Here is a 24312-nt window from a genome sequence, read left to right as displayed (position 1 = left end):
GTGTGTGTGTGAGGAAGATTAGCCCTGAGCTAACATCCAATGCCAATCCTCCTCTTTTTGGTGAGGAAGATTGGCCCTGGGCTAACATCTGTGCCCATCTTCCTCTACTTTATATGGGATGCCGCCACAGCCTGGCTTGACAAGTGGTGTGTGGGTGCGCACCCGGGATCTGAACCTGTGAACCCCAGGCCAGTGAAGCAGAGTGCATGCACTTAACTGCTATGCCACTGGGCTGGCCCCAACATTGATTTTTAGAGCTCTTTATTTATTAAGGCTCTTACTACTTTGTCATCTTTATGATACCTACTTTTTCATTTTGTGATAACTTATCTTGGCCTTTGCATAGGCCTAGGATTATTCTGTAAATTACTATTGTTTTTTCAATCTCAGTTGCTTTAGATGATAAAGTCCTGGAAACATTCTGTACCTGCCAATCATTTATCTTTCAAGTTATTTTGCACAGTCAGAGAGGCTCTGCTAACAGTGCTTCTGAGTATATGACAACCAAACTCTTATGATGAGAAGGTGATATGTAGATTGATTGTCTTACATGGTAAGAACACGGAGAACACACATTTTCTGTTTTCCATGCCTTCTTTCATGACCAAATACACAAAAGCTCCTGTAGCTTACTCTCCATGAGGTTTTCCTACATAAAGCAGATGCAGCTTCCCAACCTGGCAAGGTTTTACTACTTCTAGCAGTAATTGTTTTCTCAGTGAGTTGTAGGGTTATGATCATACTTTGCCTCTGGTCTCATGGCTGTTCTGGCTGTTTCTTGTCCTATGTGACATATCTGTGAGAGTCCTTCTTCTTCAGCCAAAGATATCATGCAAAATGTCTGAGTGGCTCAACATTCAGCAGCTCACTTAATTATTCTTTTAACTTTATTTTATTGTGGTAAGAACATTTAACATGAGATCTACCCTCTCAACAATTTTTTGAGTGTACAATACATTATTGTTAACTACAGGTATGATATTGTATAGCAGATCTCTAGAGCTTATTCATCTTGTTTAACTGAAATGGGGAGTTACTATTCAATGGGCATAAAGTTTCAGTTTGGCAGCTCACTTTAAACCAAGTCCATGTTCCCTTAATAACACTGCTTGGTGGTAAGACAATAAAAACTTCAGCTTTTTTGGTTCCACGTCATATTGTCTCAAGTGGAACGAAACACGGAAAGCCGTCTTGGGGGCATAGTGAAAAGAATTCAGCCCCAAAGATGAGAGAGTTGACAAGATTAGGTAAGGGCTTCTAGAATTGAAGCACCCAGGCTGGGGTTCAGAACACGGCCCCACGTTCCAAATGAATCATAGTACCTGTAGAATACCAAAGCAGAGCCCAGTTGTTTTGATAGAGCAAACAAGAAAGACTGTTTTGGTGTGCAAAATAGGGCCTTGGTGCTCACCTGTGGTACATTATAAGTCAGGTTTAGGGCAACAAAACTAATTCTGGGCCATGACCCCTGGGGGCCTGGGTTAACTGATGTACTCCTTGCCTAGGTCTAATTTGATTCAAAACTCAGACAAGGTTAAACATTTAGGTTACAATCATTTTAAATTTTTTCCAGATGCTATTAAAATGGAATCACACTGCTTTAATTTATACTTCTTCCGTTATGAGTAGAGTTGTCAGATAAAATGAAGGATGCCCAGTTAAATTTGAATTTCTATTGACAACAAATAATTTTCAGTATAAGTATGTCCCTTGTAATGTTTGGGACATACCTATACTGAAGAAGTATACATTGTTTATTTGAAATTCAAATTTAACTGAGCATCTTGTATTGTTATTTGCTAAATCTGGCAACACTATGAGTGCTATTAAGCATCTCTTTATATTTTTATTGTCCATTAGTATATCTTTTTCTGATATACTGCCTGTTTATGTCTTTTGACCATTTTTCTTTTAGGTCGTTGGTGCTTTAATACATATTAGTAAGAAAATTGTCCTCCGTATACCACATAAGACACAATATTTTTTTCTAGTTTTAATTTTTAGTCTTTTTGGCAGAAAGTTTTACATTTTTAATTACAGGACATATCAATATTTTCTTATATGGTAGCAGGGGTTTTCTCATGATTAGAAATGTCTTCCCAACTCTCCGATGTCTGTATGTGTGTGTATATGTGTGTGAAAAAAATATATGTATGAAAAATGGTCCCTCAAAAATGTCCATGTCCTAATCCCCAGAACCTGAGAATATGTTAGAGTTCATGGCAAAAGGGGAATTAGTCAACTGCTAATCAGTTGACTTTAAAATAGGGAAGTTATCCTGGATTATCCAGGTAGGCTCAATGAAATCACAGGTGTCCCTAAAAAGTGGAACAGGGAGGCAGACTAGGAGGTCAGAGAGAGATGCAACTACAGAAGAATGGTCAAAGAGATGCAATGTTGCTGGCTTTGAAGATGGAGGAAGGGGATTATGAACCAAGGAATGCAGGTAAACTCTAGAAGCTGGAAAAGGCAGGGAAACAGGTTCCCCTCTAAAGCTTTCAGAAAGGAATGCAGCTCTGCAGACACCTTGATTTTAGCCCCATAAGATCAATTTTCAGACTTCTGACTTCCAGAACTGTAATGTAATAAATTCTTGCTGTTTTAAGCCACCAAGTTTGTGGCAATTTGTTAGAGCAGCAATAGAAGGCTAATGCACCATGTAATCATCTAAACTTGTTCTTTTTTGAGGAAGATTGGCCCTGTGCTAACATCTGCTGCCAATCTTCCTCTTCTTTTTTTCTTTTTTCTCCCCAAACCCCCAGCACATAGCTGTGTATCATAGTTGTAGTGTTGTAGCTCTTCTATGTGGAATGCCTCCTCCGCACGGCTTGATGAGCAGTGAGTAGGTCTGCACCCAGGATCCGAACCGTTGAACCCTGGGCTGCCGAAGCAGAACACAGGAACCCAATCGCTATGCCACTGGACTGGCCCCCTAAACATTTTTTTTTTTAATGTTTAAATACACCCCCACCCCCGTCCTCACCCTACCCATAGCTCACTGATTGTCTTGACTCAAACAAACAAAACATGCACCTATCATACTATTCCCTCTATACTGAATGCTTTTAGCAGAGATATCGTCATGGTTTGCTCTTCACTTCAGCTGGTGGCCCAGACGTCACCTTGCAAAGACTTCTTTGAGTGCTCAATTAAAAAAACTATACAATATCCTCCTTCCACCCTCAGTTAACATCTGTTTCCTTACCCTAATTTTTATTTTTCAAATACTTATCATCTGCCATATAATATGTACTTGTTTATAATTTTGTGTGTGTCTCCAACCACTAGAATATGCATTCTACAAGAACTGGGACCTCATGTTCACTGCTGTTTGCCTAGCCCTTAGAAAGCAGTAGACACTCAATACGTATTTCTTGGGTGAACTAATGTATTACTTTAGGTCTCATTAGTTAAACTGAAGGAGTTTCCCTAATATTTCCAGATTACTTTCTGTATATATTACAGAGTATGGTCTCATGTGCCAGGAATCAAAATAAAAAGATAAATAGTAAATATAAATGAGACACTATTCTGTCTAGAGGTGGAGACAAGTCACCTGGAGGCAGATTTTTTTGAGGTTGGGGAACCTTAAGCTCCCTACCATTGTTATAGAGATTAAAGGCTTATAGCTACCTGATATTTTAAGGGAAAGATGTGTTATACCTGGCTTAAAAAAGTAGCCCCTCCCAATATCCTAATAACCTTTGAAAAACAAAAATTATCGAATAAAGAGGTCAACCAATTTGCATAGAGATTAAGTAGACACCTAAGAGGAAAGTGCTATAACTCTTATCCCTTACTTTTTGAGGTTCAATATTATATGAACACTCTGGTTGATTGGACTGATATTTACTGAGATTCATTGGAAAGATTGGATGCCAAGACTTCTAAATTAGATCTCACCATGAGTTTAGAAGTTGTCTAGGCTGATGACCAGAGCTGACACAGAACTATGGGACAGGATGGGGCATAGGAAGAATTTCCTGATATCTTGAAGCAAAGATGATCTCTTTGGACTCAATATCTACCCCTGGGTTACTGGGTATTGAAATAGGAATAAGGGGAATGGGCAGGGATCAAATGAGAAACTATGGAATTTTCTAACATCAGATTGCAGATACTTAGAAGAAAAGAGAGTTGATTGATTTGTACCCAAAGTTGATGAAAATAGATCATATTGATTATTCATAAATTATTTTTGTTGGTTATATTTTAATGATCTGATTATGTGCCTTCTCCACTAGCTTGTGAGCATTTTAAGAAGAAGTCATGTGTTTTATTCATCTCTATGCCAGTTCTTGAATAGTGCCTGGCATATAATAACACATAGTTTCCACTCGGAGTATGTTTGATCAATGAATAGATTAATTAATTCAGCAAAACATTCAGAGGAAGGGGATGAATTTTAATGGGTTTGTCAAGCCATTATATTTTTTCTCATTTAGGATGATCTTTGAATTTCAAAAGCAAAAATGAAAATTAACAGGTAAAAGGAAGAGAACTACTTCATTGAACCAATATGTATTGAGCTGTGCTGATTTAGGAGATACTAAAATGAACAAAATATACTACTCCCTGACTCTAGCAATATGAGAAAATCTAATTATACCAGCATATTGTGTTTTAACAATCAAAATATTCTATTTTAATTCAAATACCTTTGTCAAATAATAGTTATTTTGAATTACATCTGTAGATTTTTTGTTCAAATGATTTATAAGGCATACAAACTTTGAAATGAATGGCACTTATATTTCTTTTTACTAAATGTTCATTAGTGGATAGAGTCCATTTTGGTGACTATATTTACCATTTGATATAAAATGACTTACCCTTTAAAATAAATGCACATGGTGTTAAAGTACACCTTGTGCTAATCATACTTTCACTCTGTACTTTTGTCACTCATACATATTTTTGGAGTTAAAATCTTCCCAGAATAATCTAATGGTACATATTTCCCCATTTGGTATTTTTTCTGTTTAATTTATTTCTCAATTTTAGTCTACATCAAAAAGAACATTTTAAAATTTAACAAATATGACAATTTTCCAAAAGAAATAAAAGCCTCTATCATTCACACATACTTCACAGTTTCTTTTCAGTATGTACACTCATGCGCTGCGCAATAATATTTCAGTCAATGATGGACTGTGTATACGACTGTGGTCTCATATGATTAGTACCATATAGCCTAGGTGTGTAATAGGTTACACCATCTAGGTTTGTATAAGTACTGTACAGGAGGAAGAAAGTTTCCTCTGCCCTTCTAGGTTCTTCTGGCTGGTCTGAGAATTAAATTGACATGAGACAGATTAACAGGAGAAAAACGAAAGTTTAATAACATGTATACATGGGAGAAACCCAGGAAAACCTAGTAACTTGCCAAATTGGCTGAAGCCCTCACCTTAAATACCATCCTCAGCTAAAGGCAAAGGAAAATATTGGGGGTGGAGAGAGTCAGGGAAGGAAGGCAATTCACAGGTAGATGAAAAGGAGCAAAAGTTTTGGAAAATAAGTGTTTGGCCACACAGACACAGAAGAACACAGAAGGGAGACCAATAAAGAGCCTTTCTAGGTTCTTCCCTGTCTACCACCTAGTTCATGTTATGCTAAGGTGATAGCTGGTTTCCCGAGGCAGGTTTTTATTTATTTTTTTTTAATCTGAATTCTTTTAGGCAGTAAAGGGGGAGGTAACAAGAAAAACTTTCTGAGTTTTTGTTTCTTAAAAATACTCAGCCTAAAATAATCCTCACGTTAGACACATTTTGGGGTGGCAACTTTTGTTCCCCTTTAGTACACTCTATAATGTTCACACAATGACAAAATCACCTAATGACGCATTTCTCAGAACATATCCCTGTTGTTAATTGACGCATGACTGTATAACGTAGATAGCTAGAGCAAACTTTGGTTTCTAAATAATAATGAACGAAAAAATCAAGCTCTACATGTGACTAATCTTACCTCCAAATACGGGCAAACAGCGTGAGATAGAGAATGTTCAGGTAAAAGATATTTTATCACGCCAACTGAACTCAAATTTTAAACAATGAGAGTTGAGACAATTCATCAAAACATTTGTAAAGTTATCAAAAAATTGTCTATAGTATGACATAAGAGGGAAATGTAATGATGCTCCTAGATCTCTCCAGAATAAGGCAGTTTCAACTGAAGGGCCTGCAGAAGTGGGAGATACACAAAACATTGGATGTTGCTTTGTGAAGAGTTTGTTAAAGTTAGAAACAATATTTAATACTCCCCTTATGGTGCCTAGTTGAGTGAGTCTCATCAGACCACAGAGTTGATTTAATGGTTGTTAAATAGACAGGTTTTTAAGCAGAGAAGAAGTCTCTGGCATAGGAGAAGGGAAATATATCACTTTAGCTAGTAGAAATAGAATGTTAGATGAGCGAAATCAGGAATGTTTATAGGTAAGATATTAAAGAAAAGGAAGGAAAAGGAAGAAGACATAGCAGAGCATTTGCATTCTTACAACCACAGGAGTGACGTGACTCAAGAACACAGTTGAGTTTGACCAAATTAAGCAGAAGTTATAACTAAGACTGAACCGCACAGACGCCACTCTTAATTGTCCTGGCTATTTCCTGCCCCTTTTATATTTATAATATAATGGAAAAAAAGTTTATTCAAATGAAATAAATAGTAATCAGTTGATTACTATAAAAAGTTGGTCAGTAATCAGAGTAAATATGACCCATTCAGCTCCACCGTCAGGAGAAGACTGGGAAGGAATTTGGTGGGGGTCTTGTTCAATAAAGTATAAGATCATAGAGAGACAGATTTAAATTTGTGGATACTGCAGACTATTGTACGACTCAACTAACTTTATCTTAGTCAGTGTCAATAAACTAAATATTTCTCTAGTCCATGTCACCATGTCCCTTCCATTGCTGCATGGGAGGGAAGCCTAACACTGATAGAAGGTCGAGCTCCTTGCCTTTTGTGAATCAGTTTGGGTTGGTCACAGTAGTGGCAGCCTGCTTCCTTGATTGGTCTCCACAGTGTTTGATGCTATAGAGGAGGATTAAACCCATCCTAAAAGGATGGGATAGGAAGACAGGTGAGTGAAGAATGTTTTAAAAACTCTTCGTGTCAAAGATTTCGATATGTATTCGGGCAGTTTTTGCTACTGAGATTGACGGTATCGCCTACGGTATTTTCTTTACAATTACTTTTATTGTTAAGACACGTACTTCTCAGAACAGCTCAGTTAAGGAAGGCTTTTCTAGGGGAAACTGCTTTTTGTAGTTTTATAGCTGCACTGACAGGCACAAAAAGAAGTTTAGTGACAAGGTCAGGCAGTGAGTCAGAGAACAACAAGGGTCCTGGGTACCATCAGATCTTGTCAGCGTAACCACTGCACTTCTAAATCACAGTCTTTTGTACTGGAAAAGACTCGCCAATATTTGCTTAAAGATACATTTTGAAATTATCTTTTTCTTAGATAATGCAGTCACATGGATGTTTTTGTGATACTCTACCAGTATCTCTTAACCTCTGAGCTATTTAAAAGCCAGTCGTGAATGCGAAGTCAAGATGGCGGCGTAGGCAGACTCTGAACTCACCTCCTCCCGTGGACACAGCCAATTTACAACTACTCGTGGAAAAATTACCCCTGAGACAGAACTGAAAACTGGATAAGAGGAACTCCTGCAACAACGGACAATCCTAACTGAGGTGGAAGAGGCAGAAACTCCCTTCTGGAGAGGAAAAACACCGCCTTCACAAGCCGCCAGCTTCACGGCCGCCAGGGAGCAGCCCACAGGTACACAGCCTCCCTGGAGGAGCAGGGCGCTGAGCCGGGAGCGCCCCCGCTGTGGGCATTCTGTGGACCCAGCACAATCGAGATGAGTGACATAATATCTGACTTGGCCTGCTACTAAAACATTGGGGAGTACCCCCAGAAAAGCTGGTTCACAAAGAAATTAAAACCGGCTCTTAACGGGCCTGCACGCAAACTCACCCATTTCTGAAAGCAACCTAAAATCACCAGAAAGAAATGTGCACAGTGCTGTGGTGAAAAGAGACTCACCTAATAGGCCCTGAGTGCATCTCGGTGAGAGGTGAGACCTCTCCAGGGACTGGGACATTGACGGCGGCCATTGATGTGGCCTGGTGTGGGCGAGCCAACAAAGATGCCATTGGAGTTCTCCCTGAGGCCTGCTAGCCCAGGGTTGGCCCCACCCGCTAGAGCACCGATTTAATCCAGCTCAGCCAAGGCAGGCAGCCCACCCTAGAGACTGGCCCCACCCAACAACAAGCCCTCAGGCAACTTGTGGGCCTGCATAGATTGGAGACTGGATTCTCTGCTGCCTGGCAACTGAGCCGACTTCAGCAGGGCAGGACCTGTACAAGGAGCGGAGCAGGTGGAGAGTGTGGGGCAATGGTGGAGTGTGTGGGGCTCCCACTGTGGAGAGACTGGGTCTGCTTCGGGAGGTTGGGGCATGCACACGGGACAGGACTGTGTTGACTGTGTGTGTGGACCTGTGGGCGGCAGGGCTTGTCAGCTGCAGAAGACTTGTGCTTCTCAAAGACCCACATAGGGGGTTTGCCCCACCTTCCAAAGCCTGAAACAATTGGGTGCTCCTGTGCCTGAGGCCAGCCCCACCCAGGTGCAATCCTCAGAGAGCTGACAAGAGACCTAAAGGCTGGAGGCTTATAGCAATTGTAGGGCCCTGAGCCTAACAACCTGCCATGCTGGGGGCCTACTCACTTCAAAGAAATACTGCAACACAAATGTGGTATTAGAACTTGCACCCAACTGTGCTGGGGCATCCCACGCCTGATAAAGAGACAGAAGGGCCCACAACAACTACAAGCAGCTGAGCATTACAACAGCTGGCCAGGAGCATAACTCGGCCTCCCTGGACGCCTACAGGGAGAGCAAACAGGACACAACAGAAGGACACACGTAGCCCACATAGGGGTCACCCCTGGAACATTGAGAACTGAGGGAAGCACACTGCAGGCCTCCTAAGCCATCACTTACATAAGGTCACCTATCCAAGAGCAGGAGACAGAGCTGACATACCTAATACGTAGACACAAGCACAGGGAAAGAGGCAAAATGAGGAGGCAAAGGAATACATTCCAAGTAAGGGAACAGGACAAAACCCCAGAAAAGGAACTAAGTGAAACAGAAATGAGCAACCTACCAAACAGAGAGTTCAAACAAAGAGTGTTAAGGATACTCACTGATCTGGGGAGAAGAATAGATGAACTCAATGAGAATGTCAACAAAGAAATGGAAGATATAAAAAAGAACCAATCAGAAATGAAGAATATAATACTGGAAATGAAAAATTCACTAGAGGGACTCAAAAGCAGAGTAGAGGATACAGAAGAACGGATCTGTGAGCTGGACAAAAAGACTAGAAGAAATTACCCAAGCTGAACAGGTAAAAGAGAAAGAATTAAAAAGAGTGAGGACAGTCTAAGGGACCTCTGGGACAACATCAAGCACACTAACATCCGTGTTATAGGTGTAGTGGAAGGAGAAGAGCGAGACAAAGGGGCAGAGAATCTATTCCAAGAAATAATAGATGAAAACTTCCCTAACCTAAGGAAGGAAACAGACATCCAGGTACAGGAAGCACAGAGAGCCCCAAACAACATAAACCCAAAGAGGCCCACACCAAGACACATCATCATCAAAATGTCCAGAATTAAAGATAAAGAGAGAATCCTAAAAGCCGCATGAGAAAATCAAGTTACATACAAAGGAAACCCCATAAGGCTATCAGCTGACTTCTCAGCAGAAACCTTACGGGCTAGAAGAGAGTGGCACGATATATTTAAAGTGCTAAAAGGAAAAAACTTACAGCCAAGAATACTCTACCCAGCAAGATTATCATTCAAAATGGAAGGAGAGATCAAAAATTTCCCAGAGAAGCAAAAATTAAATGAGTTTGTCAACAAGAAACCAGTGCTACAAGAAATGTTAAAGGGACTGATTTAAGGGGAAAAGAGAAGACCACAAATAGGAAAAATTATCTATTTCCATGATTAGAATGTAATGGATACAAATGCACAAAAAAGAGGTTAGATATGATATCAAAAACATAAAAGGAGGGAGGAGGGGAGTTAAAGAGTAGAGCTTTCAGACAGAGGTCAAACTAAAGAGACCATCAATTCTGTAAAGAAGGAGAAAGGAACAAAGAAGGACTACTAAAACACTGAGAAAAAAAAAGTTAAAAAATGGCAGTAAGTACATACTTATCAATAGCTACTTTAAACATCAATGGACTAAATGCTCCAATTAAAAGGCAGAGGGTGGCTGAATGGATAAAAAAAACAAGACCCATATATATGCTGCAAACAAGAGACACACTTCGGACCTAGAGACACTCACAAACTGAAAGTGAAGGGATTGACAAAGATACTCCACGCAAATGGCAATGAAAAGAAAGCTGGGGTGGCAGTACTCATATCAGACAAAATAGACTTTAAAACAAAAGCTGTAAAAAGAGATAAAGAAGGGCATCACATAATGATCAAGGGAACAATCCAACAAGAGGATATAACACTTGTAAATATCTACAAACCCAATGTAGGTGCACCTAAATATATAAAGCAATTATTAACAGACATAAAAACAGAAATAGACAGTAACACAATAGTAGTAGGGGACTTTAACACTCCACTTAAACCAATGGATAGATCATCCAAACAGAAGATCAATAAGGAAACATTGGCCTGAAATGCCACACTAGAACAGATGGACCTAGTAGATATATACAGAGCATTCCATCCAAAAACCGAAGAATACACATTCTTTTCAAATGCACATGGAACATTCTCCAGGATTGATCACATATTAGGCCACAAAACAAGTCTCCATAAATTTAAGAAGATTGAAATAATACCAAGTATCTTTTCTGACCACAACGATATGAAACTAGAAATCAACTATAGGAAGAAAATCAGAAAAGCCACAAATACGTGGAGATTAAACAAAATGCTACTGAACAATGACTGGGTCAACGAAGAAATCAAAGAAGAAATCAAAAAATACCTGGAGACAAATGAAAATGAAAATACGACATGCCAGAATTTATGGGATACAGCAAAAGTGGTTCTAAGAGCGAAGTTTATAGCAATACAGGCCTATCTCAATAAACAAGAAAAATCTCAAATAAACAATCTAACAATGCACCTAAAGGAACTGGAAAAAGAAGAACAAAGAAAGCCCAAAATCAGTAGAAAAAGGGAAATAATAAAAATCAGAGCAGAAATAAATGAAATAGAGACCAAAAAAACAATAGAAAAAATTAATAAAACCAAGGGCTGGTTCTTTGAAAAGATCAACAAAATTGACAAATCTTTAGCTAGACTCACCAAGAAAAAAAGAGAGAAGGCACAAATAAGTAAAATCAGAAATGAAAGAGGAGAGGTTACAATAGACACCTCGGAAATACAAAAGATTATAAGAGAATACTACGAAAAGCTATATGCCAACCAATTCGACAATCTGGAAGAAATGGATAAATTCTTAGAATCATACAACCTTCCAAAACTAGATCAAGAAGAAGTAGAGAATTTGAATAGACCAATCACCAGTAAGGAGATCAAAACAGTAATCACAAACCTCCCCAAAAATAAAAGTGCAGGGCCAGACGGCTTCTCTGGTGAATTCTACCAAACATTCAAAGAAGACTTAATACCTATCCTTCTCAAACTCTTCCAAAAAACTGAGGAGGGGGGGAAGCTCCCTAACTCATTCTACTAAGCCAACATTACCCTGATACCAAAATCAGACAAGGACAACACAAAAAAAAGAAAACTACAGGCCAATATCATTGATGAACATCCATGCAAAAATCCTCAACAAAATACTAGCAAATCGCATACAACAATACATTAAAAAGATTATACACCATGATCAAGTGGGATTTATTCCAGGTATGCAGGGATGGTTTAACATTTGCAAATCAATCAACGTAATACACCACATTAATAAAATGAAGAATAAAAATCACATGATCATCTAAATAGATGCAGAGAAAGAATTTGACAAGAGACAGCATCCATTTATGATAAAAACTCTGAATAAAATGGGTATAGAAGGAAAGTACCTCAACATAATAAAAACCATATATGACAAACCCACAGCTAATATCATCCTCAATGGTGAAAAACTGAAAGCTATCCCTCTAAGAACAGGAACCAGACAAGGATGCCCACTGTCACCACTCCTATTTAATATAGTACTGGAAGTCCTAGCCAGACCAATCAGGCAAGAGAAAGAAATAATAGGGATCCAAATTGGAATGGAAGAAGTGAATCTGTCACTATTTGCAGATGACATGATTTTATATATAGAAAACCCTAAAGAATCCACCAGAAATCTTTTAGAAGTAATAAACGAATATGGTAAAGTTGCAGGATACAAAATCAACATACAAAAATAGGTTGCATTTCTATACACTAACAATGAATTAGCAGAAAGAGAAATTAAGAATACCATCCCATTTACAATTGCAACAAAAAGAATAAAATACCTAGGAATAAACTTAACCAAAGAGGTGAAAGATCTCTACACTGAAAACTATAAAACATTGCTGAAAGTAATTGAAGAAGACACAAAGAAATGGAAAGATATTCCGTGCTCTTGCATTGGAAGAATTAACATAGTTAAGATGTCCATACTTCCTAAAGCCATCTATAGATTCAATGCCATACCTATCAAACTTCACAGAAATAGAACAAAGAAACCTAAAATTTATGTGGAACAAGAAAAGACCCCGAATAGCTAAAGGAATCCTGAGAAAAAATAACAAAGCTGGAGGTATCACACTCCCTGATTTCAAAATATACTACAAAGCTATAGTAACCAAAACAGCATGGTACTGGCACAAAAACAGACACACAGATCAATGGAATAGAATCGAAAGCCCAGAAATAAACCCACACATCTATGGACAGCTAATCTTTGACAAAGGAGCCAAGAATATACAATAGGGAAAAGAAAGTCTCTTCAACAAATGGTGTTGGGAAAACTGGATAGCCACATGCAAAAAAATGAAAGTAGACCCTTACCTTACACCACACACAAAAATTAACTCCAAATGGATTAAAGAGTTGAATGTAAGACCTGAAACTATGAAACTTCTAGAAGAAAACATAAGCAGAATGCTCTTCGACATCGGTCTTAGCAACATATTTTCAAGCACCATGTCTGACCGGGCAAGAGAAATGATAGAAAAAATAAACAAATGGGACTACATCAAACTGAAACCTTCGGCACAGCAAAGGAAACCATCAACAAAACGAAAAGACAACCTAACAATTGGGAGAAGATATTTGCAAACCATACATCTGATAAGGGCTTAATCTCCAAAATATATAAAGAACTCATGCATCTCACCAACAAAATAACTACCAACCCAATTAAAAAATGGGCAAAAGACCTGAACAGACATTTCTCCAAAGAAGATATACAGATGGCCAACAGACACATGAAAAGATGTTCAAAATCATTAACTATCAGGGAAATGCAAATCAAAACTACAATGGGATATCACCTCACGCCCGTCAGAATGGCTATAATTAACAAGACAGGAAACAACATGTGTTGGAGAGGATGTGGAGAGAAGGGAACTCTCATACATTGCTGGTGGGAGTGCAAACTGGTGCAGCCACTATGGAAAACAATATGGAGATTCCTCAAAAAATCAAGGATAGAACTACCATAGGATCCAGCTATTCCACTGCTGGCTATTTATCCAAAGGACTTGAAAACACCATTGCATAAAGATACATGCACCCCTGTGTTCATTCCAGCGTTATTCACAATAGCCAAGACTTGGAAGCAACCTAAGGGCCCATCAAGGGACGAATGGATAAAGAAGATGTGGTATATATACACAATGGAATACTACTCAGTCATAAGAAATGATGAAATCCAGCCATTTGTGACAACATTTCGGGTATTATGAAAAGTGAAATAAGTCAAAGGGAGAAGGTCAAATACCGTATGATTTCCTTCATGAAGTAGTAGATAATAACAACAATAAACAAACACATAGAGACAGACATTGGATTGGTGGTTACCAGAGGGGAAGTGAGGAGGGGGGAGGGCAAAAGGGATAATTGGGCACATGTGCGTGGTGATGGGTTGTGATTGGTATTTGTGTGGTGAACATGATATAATCTATGCAGAAATAGAAGTATAATGATGTACACCTGAAATTTATACAATGTTATAAACTAATGCTACTGCAATTAAAAAAAAAAACATATATTCAGAAAACCTTCGGCCTTCTAGCTTCTATCCCTTTTCCATGCTTCCCCCTATAGTTTATCATAAAGGTAACATTTTTAAAACATTAAAAAAAATAAAAAAAGAAAAGCCAGTCTTGCATCATTTTCACAGAAAAGTCACTTAGGCATTTTTGTGTGTGCAGCAAGAGGCTAGTTGGCTATTTGGGAATTTAGCATGTGCCACACCCTCAAATATATGAAAATAATTACTTCTAGAGATATTTAGAATAATTATCCAGTATATACATTGTTAAATACAGAATATACTTTCCTAAGCAAAGCATGTTTCAGACTGGATTTTTTAATTTAGTATTAATTTATTGAACTCCATCTCAGATAGGCTAGGCAAGGATGAATTAAAAACCAACAAGGCGTGTCCCCAGGCCTGCGGGAGTTTAAGGTCTAATAAGACTGACATACAAGGAAGCAAACATAAGGATTTAAGGTAGTACTGGAACATGGGTGGGTGCGGTCCCTGCCTTAGCATTACACATTCTGAGACTAAGCAGTCCAGGAAAGACTCCACAGGGATTAATGCATTAGAAAATGGTCAGGCTGATGTGCAGCAGCCATAACTAGAAATTGCATTTAATGCTCAACGTATACATGCTGCGGAGGAAAGTGTGAATATATAGACTTCATGGTGTTCAGCAAATTCTTTCAATGTTCTGAGATTTATAGAAACCCAATTTAAAAAGATGTTATTTGAATATCTCTAAAATTCCCTCCAGCAGTGTTATTCTAATCTATAAGATTTGTGGAGTTACAAAGTGAGAATTCTTAGTGATCTGAAACATCTAGATGCTTAGGCTTAATAGTGGCATTGGCCAATCTATTGTATATGGAATTGGTTGCAAGTGAAAAACTATATCTATGGGAATGGTTCACATTTCGAAACATTACATTACATTATAATGCAAAGTCAATGACCTCTTTTATTCAGGATCCATCCAGTTTTCCTAGTCTCCAAATAAATCTAAGTGAACAAATTAAAGTCAATTTTAAATTGATATCCCCCCAAAACCTAAGCTAAATTCAAGTTCTGAAGTCTTTTTCTGCAAAATAGAAGAGTGTAGTGTGATTATAAAAATCCTCACTAATAAACTCAGTACACTGTCTACTGAAGGTATTGATTATTTTTTCAAGATAGTCCTTGAGATTCTTATTGAAGTTCCTTCCAGGCCCGCAGTGTCAACAGCAATGGGTCACAATGAGTTTTAATTTAATATATTCCTTTGCTTAAATATTATGATACTTTACACTTGAATAGATACGACATATCTTCTGGCAATATTTATATGAACATGAGATATTAAATAATATGTAACATTTCAAACCTCTTTTACTGAACTGTTTCCATGGGAACCAAAGGCATGTACTGAAAATTAAAACATGTTTTTTTCCTTATTGGGTGGGTATGAGGCATCTTCTTAGAGATTCTGCTATACAAGAGCTAAAATCACAAACTTCATTAATTACAGACATTAATTGCCTAACTGAATTTCTTAAAGGTCAAGGGAGAAAATGTAAAATGTATTTTAGGCAATTTGACTTTAAACACATCACCTTTATGAAAGGCCAAATCAAAAATTCTAAATTATCATCAATATAAAATGGCTGCAGATGTTTTAATTTTAATTATAACACACAGATCAAGAACCAAGGTGACTCATTCTAATTTAATCTACACAACGGATTTTAGGCTAATTTTGTGATCATTTAGAGTTGTCCACAAAGAGAAATAAACTATTTTAATAGATTATCCTGGCAAGATAGTACCTAGATGGCATTCTGATTGTGGAGAACAGAAACAATTCCATCCCGTCCTAGAAGACTGCATTTTTTTCTTTCCTTTTTTCTTCCTCTCTCTTTCTTTCAGTAATAAAGTTTTACTAAGATTCTACTATCATGTCAAGCATGATTTATATTAGAGAAATATAAAATGCCCTGCCATCAGGGAGCCTACAGCCCAGTAACAGAGACTTACAAGTTAATAGGAAATTAGAATGGACATTGTATGTGCTTGTCAGGGCAGGATTTGTCTCCCGGATTCCTCTTTGAATCTTGCATCACAACACTCAGCATGGTGCTGGGCACTAGGAGATACTCAATATATTTAAAATATCTTGACAAATGGTTGAGGAATTAATATATGAAATCTTTAGACACTAAGCTAATACCATATATGGTTAAGTATAAAATTAAGCAGTAAAAACAGTAAATACTACACAGGTTCAAAAAAGATAAGCCTCTAAAATCAATGCGTCAACAGTGTTGCTTCTGGAGGCTTCCCAGAAGAATCCTTTTCCTTGGCTTTCTTATCTTCTAGAGGCTGTCTGCATTCCTTAGCTCATGGCCCTTTCTTCACTTCAAACTACATCTTCCGTCCTCACATGTATTACTAATGAATCTGATCCTCCTGCCTCCCTTTTATAAGGACCTTGTGATTACATTGCACCCACCTGAATATTCTAGGATGACTTTCTATCTCAAGATCCTTAACATAATCACATCTGCAAAGTCTCTTTTACTATGTAAGGTAACATATTCACATGTTCCAGGGATTAGTACATGGACATCTTTGGGGGTCCATTATTCAGCCTACCACATTCTTCCCTCTAGGCCCCAAAGAGTCACATGCAAACTACATGCATCCTATATCAAGGTCCAGAAAAGTCTCAACCCACTATAGCATCAACTCAAGTCCAAAATTTCATCAAATTGTCTCCATCAGATCACAAGTCACAAATTTCATAATCTAAATCACCTAATGAGGTATGGGTAAGACTATCAGCATAACCTGTCCTGAGGCAAAATTCCTACCTATCTGAACATCTGCAACTCAAGAAACAGGTCATCTGATCCCAAAATACAATGGTGGGGCAGGCATAGGATAACAGTTATACATGTTTACATTCAAAATGGAAGAAAATCAAAGGAAAAAAAGAGTCACTGGTCCCAAGAAAATTTAAAATCCAACTGGGCAGACTACACTTGGTTTTAAGGCCTGGGAATAATCCTCTGTGGCTCCTGGCTCCTCCCTCAGAGCCTATGGCTCCCCTCTCAGAGTTACCAGCTCTGCTTTTGGAATCAACCTTCCTTTTTATGAATCACAGCATGTGTCTGCAGCTAAGCAGTTTTATCAGCATTCTTCTTGCCTATAGATTTTGGGGAGTCTGATAGCTTTCTTTCACTTCATCTCCTCTCTGTCTCTTTCAGTACAGAGAGCACTATTTCTTCTGTATAACACTCATAAAAACCTTGTGAGTTTCCCATGTATGTCAAGGGGATTCACTCCATTGGAGAAGAAGACCCTCCAAAAGTCTTTCCTAGATGATCCCATGTCTATTTTTGGCTTCTGCTGAGATGGCTGAGGTGATCCATGAATCACATGACTAATCTCCTCAAAGAGGCCCCTGAGTGAATACTCTGTTCTCTTGTTCCTTTGGAGGCACTAGCAAAAGGTCATCTAGCCAGACCCTTCTTTTTCTCTCCACAGTATGATTTCTTGACAGTGAATCTCCTAATTTTAGCATCTTTTATAATCTGGATAGGCTGAGAATTTCACAAATCATCAAGCTCTGGTTCCTTTTTGCATAATAGTTCTTCCCTCAACCTGTCTCTTTTCTCCTTCATTTTCTTGTAAGAAGAAAGGAAAAACTAGGTTGTACCTTCAACACTTTGCCTGGAAATCTTGATTAAATATCCAAGTTCATTGCTTACAAGTTCTGCTTTCCATATAAATGTAGGGCGCAGTTCAGCAGGGCTTTCTACAATGATACAACACGGATTGCCTTTTTTAGTTTCCAATAGCATGTTCGTCATATCCTTCTGAGACTTCAGCAGCAGCACCTTTATAAACATCTATATTTCTACCAACAGTCTATTTACAACAATTTAGGTATTCTCTAAAGCAATATAAGTTTTCTCTACTATGTTCCTCATTTCCTTCTGAGCTCTCACCAGCAACACTTTTAATACCTATATTTGTACTTACAGTCTGTTTGAGGCAATTTAGACTTTTCTTATCATGCCCCTCAAAAATCTTCCAGTCTCTGCCAATTACTCAGTTTCAAACCCACTTCTACATTTTTAGATATTTGTAACAGAATCCCACAGTTAGTACCAAAATCCGTTATCAGTTTTCTATTTCTGCTGTAACAAATTACCACAAACTTAGTGGCTTAAAGCAACATAAATTTATTCTCTTACTGTCCTAGAGGTCAGAAGTCTAAAGTCAAAGTGTCATCAAGGCTGTGTTAACTTCTGGATGCTTCAGGGCAGAATCCTTTTCTTTGACTTTTTCAGCTTCTAGAGGAGGTCTGCATTCCTTGACTCATGGCCCCTTCATTATACCGTTCTAACCTCTTGTTTCCATCCTCACATCTCTTACTAATAACTGATCCTCCTGCCTACCTTTTGTAAAGACCACTGGGATTACATTGGGTTCACCTAGATAATCCAGGGTAATCTCTCAATATCAAGATCCTTAATTTAATCACATCCGCAAAGTCCCTTTTAACATGGAAGATGACATATATACACAGATTCCAGGGATTTAGATGTGGATATCTTTGGGGGGTTATTATTCTGCCTACCACATGCTGTAAGGTATAAACCCATAAAGATTTAAAAAAAAATAAGAAAGACGACAATGGATGAGAGATTTAAATGTTTTTTCAAAGACAGGGGCATTATAGTTTATTTGCAAGGACAGAGGAGGCTAGAATATAAGTGCTGAGAGAGGGAGACACTGATGAGAACAGAACAATTTACCCTGAAGGACCTCTGAGGGCCTCAATGCTTAGGAATAAAGTCATTAGGTAATGCAGAAAGTGGAAGTAAATTGTGTGGATAATATCAGAAATTAGTTCCTCTCCTAAATTGTCAGGCAGGTGACCTCCAACTTTTAAAAGAAGTTAAATCTGAGAGTCTCTCAACTTGTGGCTGCCAAGTGAAGAAGAAAACTTGAATGAGACACAGACCTAAAGAGGAATGAAGTAAAAGTTAAATTATTAAACTTGTAGCCTCATCCTCTACCTTGCTAGCAAAATACAAGCAGCCAGGCGTAGACATCCTTAATCTGGTAATTAAAGAATTCTCTGAAGACACTGAACAGCCAGTAAGAATATTTTCAGATACCAAATATTTTCAACCTTGCATTCTATACCAACCTTCAACTGTCAGTCAAGTGGCAGATAAACACTTTTAGACATGGGAGGGCTCAAAAATTTGCGTACTGTGTACTGTAATTGAGAAAGGTACTGGAGGATGTACATCAGAAAACAGAAGAATAAACTAAGACAGGAAGACATGAGACTCGAGATATAGGAGATCCAAGCCTGGAGAACAGGGAAAGGCTAGTCCTGGAAGCACACCTTATAGCGCAGGCACAGGAACAACCAATCCAGGTCAGAAAAGGCAGCTGAAACCTCTGGGAGGAAGATCTCTAAGTTTAAAAAAATGGAAATTTATGGGTTATATGATATTGTGGAACGTTTAGAAAAATCATTAATAGATGTTTTACAGATATGCTGGAGTATTTGGAGAAAAATGGAGCAATAGGTACTTAAAAACCAATCAAATAATGGAGAACAAGGAGGACGAGGGGGAGGATATTATTAACTCCAGGACAAAAGAAATATTTTAAGAGAAAATAATGTAGTTATAGTTCAAAATATGGTTCAGCAATGAATAATATTTACATTATAATTAGTGCAAATGTTCAATATTTATTTAAGAGTAACAGCAAAAAACTGTGATATAACCACATGGGGAAATTGGCTTGGGAAAGTGGGGAGGACTGTACTACGAAAAGATAAATCTTCAACTATCATAATGGGTTTTCAGTAGTCAGTAGAGAACGTCTGAAACCGATGAATTCAAAAACAGCAACGTATGTATATTATTTACAGATACGGCAGTTAACACCAGTTGAAACAGCTACAGTAATTGAATTGATTGCCTCTCAAGAGCAGGATTAATGGACAGGGAGGGGTGGGACAAAGACATATTCTTACTATAAGCCTTTCGATATTTTACTTTTTAAAACTATGTGCATGTATAACTGGTAAAATATAAATTAATTCACATTTTAAATAATATTCATAATCCAAATACAGGAATATACAAATAATGTGAAATCCCCCCCAATATACTCTTGAATTTCAATTGGCTAGAATATTCCATTATATTTCTGAGTTCTAGCATAATGTGTGACTCATATTATTGGTTGAATGATCTATGAGCCTTGTGCTAAACACATCATCTGCTGTTATTTAGCAAACTCGTGTGGAACTTACTCTTTACTAGGCTCCATTCTGAGTGCTTCTACATATATTAACTCATTTCATTTTCATAACAACCCTCAAGGTAGTTACATATAGTATATCATTTAATTGGCACACAAATCCATTTGGGTAAGTAATATTATTCTCATTTTAAAGATTAGGAAACAGAGGCAGCAGTACCCAAAATTACATAGTTGTTAAACCACTTAGGGAATGAAACCCAAGTTTTCTTGATTACAATGTCTTTGCTGAGCACTTAATAATATGATATGTATCAAGCAACTAGCATGGATTCTGGCTCATAGATGGTGCTCAATGAATAAGGTATATGAACATTAATCTACACAAAGAATTTCAAGATATTTTTATAACAGCCTCCTCCTTGTGTATAGTAAAGAGCTATATTTGTTAAGATGAATAAACAAATTTAAGTTTTCCACAGTGTATTTGGTTCAGTATTTGATATAAAATTTTCTCTTGTTTTATATGTACTTATATGTACTTATTTGCATTTATCATAGATGCAATTTCTACATAAAATCTATATGCCTTAAACATATCTTTACTTACTATCTTACAGTATGTCCATTTAAAAGAATGAGGTAAACATTTATATACTGACTTAGAAAGTAAATAAGAAAAATTAAATGTGGAAAAATATATGTAATAAAGTCCCATTTTTATAGTAGAAATGTGTGTGTGTAATATACGCTTGAATAAACATAGAAGATCTCTATATACATAGAATATTTCTAGAAGGCTATGCAAGACACTGGGAAGCGTTTGTCTCCAGGAAGGGAGGTTGGTGGTATCAGGGAGGCAGGGAGGGAGACTGACATTTCACCTTATACCCTTCTTTACTGTTTCAATTTTTGCCATAATCATGTATTACTTGTGTAATTGAATAAATCTAATTATAAAAAACAATCACTTATTATGCTTAATAAACGATTAAAACAATTTCGTGGATACTCTTTAGAGCTTTTGTATTTCCAACCTTATAAACCACAGTGTTAGGAAGCCAGGCCACACTCAATATGGTACTTTACTTAATGAAGGATATATGAGCTCTACTTGCAAGACATCAGATAGGGAAAGAAGTCAAAAGTGACTATTCTGCTCTGTTCCCTTTAACAATTTATTTTAAAACAAAATATCTGTTGCTCTCTTGCCAAAATTAGTAGTTACCCAACAATGTGGCCTATTAATGACTAGTGTACAATAAAGAGAGTACATAATCACTAATGCTTAATAACAAGATCAAAAGCCTACATCAAAATGAAACGTATGGGAATAGTAATAACAGTGATTTGATTTTTGTTTTGAAAGAACTTGTACAAAGCTGAAAGCAAATTAAATATTAAAAACAGATGGCACAGAAAGACCTTTGTGAAGGCCATGGTTTATAAAATGTAGCTCTTTATTATCTCAACAGAACAGACATATAAATTTATTTGAAAGATTTTTTTAAGTAGCATAGTTTATAATAAGCAAAAGAAAATGAACAACTATTTCAAAGAGAGATTTAAAAAAGCAGTTGATTTTAAACCAAGGTTGTAAATAGAAATAGGTCAAAAGTCTTGTTGCAATCCTTGATAGCCTAAGTGGCCCCTCCTCCTTAACAACTGACTGGACGTCCATATCCCCTTGCATTTGTGGAAGGATGTGAAGAAAAGGATTTTAGGGACCATAATCAAAATTCTTCAACCAAAAGCAATTGAGCGATGACTATTGGAAAGCTTTCATTCATCATTATTGGTTATAGACACACTCTGAATGTCATTAGTGATTGACTGTATACATACAATATATTATGAATGCTAAAGATTTAGAAAAATTTAAGAATCCAGTTGTATTAATTATTGCAGAAGACTCATATTTCCTCTCATTTATTTATTCATATATTCAACAAACATTTATGAAAGGCATACTATGTGCCAAGTACTATGGTAGATGATGGGGATACGAAAATAAGTAAGACAATCCCTGCTTTCAATGAGCTTAGAATCAAATAATAAACTTACTGTCTACATGCATGATGTCATGAATGAAATAAGCACTGGAAAATATGAAATCACACAGAAAAATATCTAGTTCTGCCTTAGTGGAGAGGAAGTGGAGTTATAGAAGGCTTCAAGAGAGGATGCCATATAAATGCTGTTTCTATCAATATTTCTGTTTTCTAAACTTGCCACTCTGGTGTGATATACGTTTCCTTTTTTAGAAGAAAATTTTTATTTTAGACCAGTTTTAGATTTACAGAAATGCAAAGACAGTATGCAAAGATAGTACAAAGTTACCATATACCCCACATACAGTTCTCTCTTCTATTAAGATCTTATATTAGTATGGTTCATTTATTATAATTAATGAACCAATTTATTGTTAGTGCTGTCAAGCTGATTACGCTCCTAGCGACCCTAGTAGACCCTAGCGTACAGAAGAGCAGAATCCTGCCCCATCTTTTTGCACCATCCTCTCACCTTCCGGTGCTACATCAGACAATGCTCTGCTGCTATTCATAGCGTTTTCATGGCCATTTGTTTTCGGACGTAGGTGACCAGGTCCGTCTTCCTAGTCTGTGTAGTCTGGAAGCTCTGCTGAATCCTGTCCACCATGGCTGACCCTGCTGGTATTTGAAATACTGGTGACATAGCTTTCAGCATCACAGCAACACACAGCCCCCACAGTATGACAACTGACAGACAGGTGGTGTGATTCCCTGACTTGGAAACAAACCCAGCCACTGCAGTGAGAGCACCAAATCTTAACCACTAGACCACCAGGGCTGTCTAACGAAGCAATACTGTATCACTATTATTAACTAAAGTCCATACCTTATTCAAGTCTCCTTAGTTTTTATGTTCCAGCCTTTTTCTGTTCCAGAATCCCCTCTGGGATAACACGTTACATTTAGACATCATGTCTCATCAGGCTCTTCTTGCTCTGACAGTTTCACAGACCTTCCTTGTTTTTGATGACCTTGACAGTTTTGAAGAGTAGTAGTCGGTTATTTTGTAGAATGACCCTCTATTGAAATTTGTCTGATATTTTCCTCACGATTCAGCTGGGGTTATGTGTTTTTGGAAGACCAGAGAGGTAAAGAACTATTCTCATCACATCATAGCCACAGTTGAAACTATCAACATAACTTACCACTGTTAATGTTGACTTTGATCACCTAGCTGAGTAGTGTTTGTTAGGATTCTCCATGGTAAAATTACTTTTTCCCTTTTCCATAGTGTCCTCTTTGGAAGGAAGTCACTAGGCACAGCTTACACTTAGGGAGTGGGGAGTTATGCCCCTTCCTTAAGGGCAGAGTATCTACATTAATTTGTTGGAATTCTGCTTGGGAGATTTGTCTATTCACTCTATTTATTTATTCAACCATTTATACCCGTATGGAGTCACGGATATTTACTATGTATGTTGAGTTACAATCCAATATTACTTTATTTACTTCGTTGGTCAAATATTCCAGCTTTGGCCTTCGAGATCTCTCAATTTTTTCCTGTGTCCCTCTAATATAATCCCAACATTGTGGGGATTTTTTAAGCACTTACTTTCTGGCACTACAAGATGATCCAGATTCATCTTGTGTATTTCCTGCTCCAGTGCTAGTATCAGCCATTTCTCCAAGGGACCCTTTTATTGGACAATGGTATTAGAAACGAAGATCAGGGCACAAATTCTGCTCATTGCTGCTGGGGTGTCATTGCTTCTAGGCCATCTCAGA

This window comes from Ceratotherium simum, chromosome X, assembly GCF_057802395.1.
Source record: "Ceratotherium simum simum isolate JZ-2026a chromosome X, ASM5780239v1, whole genome shotgun sequence".
Lineage (NCBI taxonomy): Eukaryota > Metazoa > Chordata > Mammalia > Perissodactyla > Rhinocerotidae > Ceratotherium > Ceratotherium simum.
This window is presented reverse-complemented; position numbering follows the sequence as displayed.